Source organism: Oryzias latipes, chromosome 15, assembly GCF_002234675.1.
Source record: "Oryzias latipes chromosome 15, ASM223467v1".
Taxonomy (NCBI): Eukaryota; Metazoa; Chordata; class Actinopteri; order Beloniformes; family Adrianichthyidae; genus Oryzias; species Oryzias latipes.
The window spans coordinates 15,362,844-15,369,864 of record NC_019873.2 but is presented as its reverse complement, the minus strand read 5'-3'; positions in this window follow the sequence as shown (position 1 = coordinate 15,369,864).

Sequence of the window (7,021 nt, the reverse complement as noted above, 5' to 3'; positions counted from 1 at the left end):
CATAAAGAATCATATTTAAAGAAAAAAATATGCATGCATACGCATGTGAAGGCTACCTTCAAAAGTTGGTGCCGTTTATACCATTCGCATACTGTACAATGTTTGCCTTGTCAGTATGTAAAACTGACTTACTAATACATTCTGTCAGAACTGGTGGAGATTGTTACTAATTAAAACATCTTTTAAATAATTCCTATTCGTTTAAATGAGATTTAAAAAATTAGACTCAGGGGGCTGACCTGGGGAGTAAGATTTCATGATCATAAAAACAGCTGCAATTTAATGCATTAATGAGTTACTATATTCCTCATTTAAAACTGGCCAAAAACCAATGTATCAGCTACATCTTCTGCTGAGAAGACCAGAGAAAACAACAGGAGAAGGGCATTGTGCTTTACTGGTTTGGGTCTAGAACAGTAAAGTGTTTCCTTTTCACAGTGTTGACCTCTGGGTTTCTCTGTTGCTCACAGTTTATTTGCTTAACAGGCAAATCCCTGCTGGAGTCAGTGGAACATCGAAACCTAGCAGCGCTTTATGGCATCATAAAGCTGCCCTCAGAGAAGTTTTGGGTAATTACAGATTACTATCTCCAACAGACCCTATTATACACAGTACAAGACCTATAAACTCTTTAAGAGTGCCAATCAGATCATGGTATGCTACTGAACAAACGTACTGATGGACATAGATCACTTCCATTTAGTCATTTAACGAATATCATTTTAATTATGGATAGTTTCCTTTAAGCTCTCCAAGTTTTAACTAGTCTCTATATTATCTGGCAGCAGAGAAAGATTTGACCATTTTAAGCACATTCAGAGTAAATTTACCGTTATGATAATTACCCTTTTGTTTTTGGAAGGATTTACCTATATCATGGTGGTTTAGTTACAAAAAATCAACTAAGAACTTTAATGTGATGGCCTGCCAAAGACTTGATGAAAAAAAATTGGTTAGAAATATAGAATCAAAGTGCTTTCTTTAAATATAGGAACACAAAGATGTGCACTTCGGGGTTCCGCGTTCAAAACTCTTTTTGTTCACGCATAGCTACACGAAATTCTACGACTGTATTCTGGCTTCACATACATAACGCAAGGCCATTGGATGCGCACTTCGACTTAAACCAGGTTGAAGTTTGACCAATCAAGGACTCAGATTTGGTAGTAACAAATGGATGATATCCTCTTTATATCACAAAAGTGCCAACCGTTTGAAAAAAATTGATCAAAAAGGAGAAATGAACCATTTTGAATTGTACCCTGCCAATGACCTAATGTATGATGACCAAATGCAACTACTTCAGACGAGAGCGTTTCAACAGGTGTGCGACTCGAAGCTGTCTCTGGCGTGGCTCTGTGTTCTTTTATGAATTGTGATACTGTCAACTATGTGCATTTGATGTCTTTTGATTAAGATGTATATATATATATTTTGTATTACTCTACATTGGACTATGGGCATGTTTTTGCGAATCAAGCAATTTTTTTCTCTATATTACTGTAGTTGGCATCCATCTGTCATGGGGTAGTGGCTCCGCATGACGGAAATGGCCAGCCTACCATCCGCATAACTTTTAACTGCAAACTCGGCACCGGCAGGAATAACGGTGGAGTTGCTTTTTATCCTTTAATTGTATTTTCATCTTACTTTCTTTTAAGATGTTTTTGAAACATGTTTTTAAAACAGTTGACGTTGAAGCAACCTCCACAAAGTGCATTAATTTCTAAAAATGCACACTTAGAAGGCCATTAACCCGCTTATACCATGGTTACAAAAAATAAATACATTTTCAGTCAGTTTTTCATACTTTATTCTTGTTGTTTGTTCCGTTTATTTTATTTTTTAACTTGTCTTCTCCAACACCTGGGCAAACAGATGAGAGCTGAAGGCCTCTTGTGTTGGACATATTTTACTTTAACAACAGGAGTCATGAATCTTCAGACAAACCAGAGGTATGTCTGAATAAACCCCTTTTGTAATCGAGGCTAAACTTTATTCATTTGAATCATATTTGAAAATCTTTTGTGTTGGACCGGACGGAAAAGGAAAGGAGGAAGAAAGAGAGAGGGATATTAGAGAGGGGGGGATAGGAGGGTGATTATAGACAGGGGGGGGGTAAAACCATGAAGCAGCATAAAGCGACAAGTTTCTGGATGGTTATACTGATTACGGTGAGGTTCAGATGTTATACAAGTCTATAAGGGCGGGGCCTGTCCACACACAAACTCAAATGTTAAAGACATACCTGTTGGCTCCATAAATGTTCACATGTCAACATGTACACAACACCAATAATGTTCACACACGCATACTTACGCCTTCAAACCAACTAGTGTGAAATATTTCTTTGAATCACGCAAATATTAGTGCAAAGGTGAGCTAACACCTGTACTCAAGTGAGTGTTTATGTTCTTCTAAAAATGGATGATGGAATGTAAAAAGAAGGAGGGAGAGTGCCCAGTCATCCCTACACCAAGCAGCAGCAGCAGCAGCAGCCAGAACCCCCCAACACCCACACGACAGCAGATAGAGAACTGTTTGTTCAGTTTAGATAACTCTTTTTACAAAAGGCGGACTATTTTTTACGTGGTGCTGCACTTTGTAATGTCACCGACCTCAACTGCAGCGGCACAGGAAAGCGATACATATGCTGATCGTCACTTTGGGTCAAATAAAGCATCAGTTCAGTGAGAAAGTTCACCTCTTACCTCTTGTTTTTGTCCAGATGATAAAGCAAAAGTTTGTTTTACAGAAGCCAGCACAGTGATATAGATCATTTAAGCTATGTGACAGGAACTTCTTTTTTAGGCGTGGTATATCACTGTGGTAGATCACTGTTTAATCCACACCCAGCAGTCAATCAAAATCGAGCATTAACCCAGACCATGGTATAATCTATTCTATTCTACACTTAGTCTTTCTTATATTCAGGATTAAGGATTCTTTATTGTCCTTTCCTCACATGGATAAAATGAAATTTGTATCTGTGTTCCCGGGCCAGCCGTTTACAGTGAGATTAAGGCAAGAAGTAAGAGACATATCAATGATATATAATGACTCCAATTGAGTATTACACAGAAGAGAATATATCACAGTATTGCACAGTTCCCATTATTATTGCACAGTCCTATGATTATTGCTCGAAATTAAGCACAGAAGAGAGTTTATCACATAGCATTGCTTTTTCGAGTTGTCCGTGAGGTGGGGGGTGTTACAATGATCTTCCAGAGTTCCCCAGTCTTACCGATTCTGGGAAGAAACTGTTCATCAGTCTTGTGGTCCTGCTCTGTATGCTCCACAGCCTCCTGCCCTGAGGGGAGCAGGGAGAACAGAGGGTGTGAAGGGTGAGTGGGGTCTTTCAGGATGCGGAAGGCTCGTTTCCTGCATCTGATTTTGTAGATGTCAGTGGTGGTCTGCAGGCTGCAACCCACAGTCCTCTGCGCAGCTTTAGTCACTCGTTGAAGAGCTTTTCTCTCTGCCACACAACTGCTGTGCCACAATGTGATGCAGAAGGACAGTACGCTCTCCACTACACACCTGTAGAAGGAGGTCAGGACTGTGATCCCCATCCAACCACGCCTGAGCCTCCTCAGAAAATAGAGGCGCTGATGTGCCTTTTTGACCAGGCAGGAAGTGTTGGTGCTCCAGGTAAGGTCGTTGGAGATGTGCACGCCCAGAGACCTGAAGCTAGAAACCACTTCCACCGCGGCCCCTCCGATGTGAAGGGGAGGAGGGGGGTGTCTGTCCTTCCTGAAGTCCACGATCAGCTCTTTGGTTTTCTTCATGTTGATGCAGAGGTTGTTGTCTTTGCACCAGCCCTCCAGATGTTCCACCTCCTGTCTGTAGTCGGACTCATTGTTGTTGGTGATGCGTCCAACCACAGCTGTTTCATCCGCCAACTTCACGATCAGACAGCTGGGGTGACTCGCTGTGCAGTCGTGCGTGAGCAGGGTGAGCAGGAGGGGGCTTAGCACACAGCCCTGGGGGGAGTCCATGCTGAAGGTGATCAGGGAGAAGGAGATGTCACAGATCTTCACAGACTGTGGTCTGTCTGTCAGGAAGTCCAAGACCCAGTTGCATTGAGTGGAGCTCAGTCTGAGTGTGTGCAGTTTTTGGATGAGGGTCTGGGGGATGATTGTGTTGAAGGTTGATGTGAAGTCCATGAAGAGCAGGCGAACATAGGAATTCTTATTCTCTAGGTGAGGGTTGTGTGGACCACAGAGGAGATGGCGTCCTCTGTGTATCTGTTTGACCTGCATATTGGTGCAGGTCCTTGGTGACATCAATGGATTCTGTGATGAGGGTCATGACGAGTTTTTCAAAAAATTTCCTCACTATCGGTGTCAGGGCCACTGGCAGTTTTGGGAATTTGAATGATTGTGGCTGTCTTCAGGCAGATGGGGACCACTGTATCAGAATAGAACTGTGAAAAAAAAGCCCGGAGCAAGATTAGCCCCCCTTTGACATTTTGTACCAAGCCTCTTTCAAATGTGGTGGACATGCGCTACTAAATGGTAGAATAACAAAAAGAACAAGAAGTCCCTCCCTGCTTGTCCAGTGTGAACAGTAAAACCAAAATCAGCCTGAAACCATTTAGAATAAATTATGAATCATGATTCAATTCTTTACCATCACATCCATTAAACAGTAGAAAATCAAACTCTTTTTGTCATCCATGTGGATAGATAAGATTTTTTTAAATAGGACAAATGTGAAGTTAAAAGATGGAGCAACCACCAGTTGTACTCCTGCAGTCGAAGCACATCAAGGACAGCTCCTTGTTTTATCCTTAAATTAAAAAAATAGATGAAAAATATAACCAATATTAATCAGTACAGAAACCCAAAACAATGTGTTTCTTTACAATTTATAACAAGATGAAATGAGTCTAGTTTTCCTTTAACAAAACAGAAATTGCTTTGAACTTGTTGATGAAATGTGTTTACTGTATTTAAAATTTTGTATTAGATTAGCTGCTTTCACCACAAACTGGGTTCTAAAATTGTTACTTTTTCAAATCTGGTACAAAGGGTTTGAATCTCTTATCAATTTTTATCAAATTGCTTTCCTTATTGTTCACAGGAAGTGTTTTTTTGACATTTAAGGCCAATGTCCTGTAGAGTTCCACTCCGATCATCGTTTGATCTACTCTAAAAGCCTTTCGAGTGGTCTTTTGTTTATGATTATGCCCTTTTTAGCCAGTTGTTTTCTAGGACATAGTTTCTGCAGAGCGGCAGTGGCTACTTAGAAATTCGCCTATGAGATGAGGACGGGACTGTTGACGTGGAGCAAACCTGTCCCTGCTTCCCATCATCCATCTGTTTACACTGTCTCTAGCTAGATTACAGGTCCTCATGACCCAACCCAGCATTACAGGTGCAACAGAAATGGTGAGCAGTATTGGAGCTATCCAGCCGTACAGTTTTGAGCCAGATGTCAGCTTGGACGAGGAAAACGAGGACGAACATGGATCTATTCATCTACAAGTGGATGCATCAGAATGGAGCAGAGCAGGGAGCTTCTGGCCTGGCGATTATATCACAGCTACAAACTTTTTTCAATGGTATTTTGTTGCCTGCTCTTGATTCACAACAATGTATAAATAAAAACTTATAAATGCAATTTTAAGATTAACTGTATTTTTTTGTCCTCCTTCACGAGAAAAACAGCACAAGAACATATTAAAAACACCAAAAACATGATTTTCATTGAGCTGAGTCTTGAAGTTAAACAAAAGTCTAATTTGCTTCTAATGTGTTTTCCATGGCCTGTTTACTTTTTTTTTTCAAATCAACTGTCTATAATGGCTCCCTTTCATCTCCATTTTGGAGTCTTCCTCCAAATGAGACTAACATCTTCATTAATGATTGTTTAACCCTTGTACAATCTTAGATGACCCCACCCTTACATTGACGTGTTATTCCTACCATGACAAAGGTGGATAAAGGTGGAAAGATTTCATGTCATCCATGGACACCAGTGAGGTTCACAAATCATTGAAGAAAAAAGGTCCAGAGCACTGTCTAGTGGGTCTAGATGACCCAACTCCCAACGTTAAAGTGCCTAGGATAGCACAAGGGTTACACAGCAGTGACAGACGCAGCCCTACACTCACACACTCATTTCATGCAAGTGTTGTCATGTTGGGTTCGAATCCTTTCAGCAGCTTGTTTGTGCTTCAAGTCCTTTACACACCAAATAAACCTCAAAGAGAGAGACAAACATTGACAGAAATGCTGCCTCAAGTTTCCTGCAGTGAGTGTCTATATGAGATAAAACATGACAGTGGTTTAATCAGTGTGTTTGTTTAACCATTGTCCTATCTTAGATACCCCAAACAAAAGTCTAATTTGCTTCTAATGTGTTTTCCATGGCCTGTTTACTTTTTTTTTCAAATCAACTGTCTATAATGGCTCCCTTTCATCTCCATTTTGGAGTCTTCCTCCAAATGAGACTAACATCTTCATTAATGATTGTTTAACCCTTGTACAATCTTAGATGACCCCACCCTTACATTGACGTGTTATTCCTACCATGACAAAGGTAGATAAAGGTGGAAAGATTTCATGTAATCCATGGACACCAGTGAGGATCATAAATCATTGAAGAGCGCACTGTCCAGTGGGTCTAGATGACCCAACTCCCAACGTTAAAGTGCCTAGGATAGCACAAGGGTTAACCCACATTTTTATTTAGACTGTTTAATAAAACCAATTTCTTGCACAATTTAGTGTCTCACATCCTGACATTTAATTTTTTTTTTCAATGTATTGACTTAATAATAAATAATTGATACTTTATTTATCCCACAATGGGGAAATTCTTCTCTGCAGTTTGACCCAGCCCCTGGGGGGAGTGGTGAGCTGCAGATGAGCCGTGCTCAGGAGATGACAGATGGCTGGGGAGAGCGGGGATTGAACCACCAACCCTTTGGTTACTGGAGGACCTGCTACCACTTGAGCCACTTGCCGCCTAAACTTGCCAAAATAGTCAACTTTAGCTAACACAGGCATTTCAA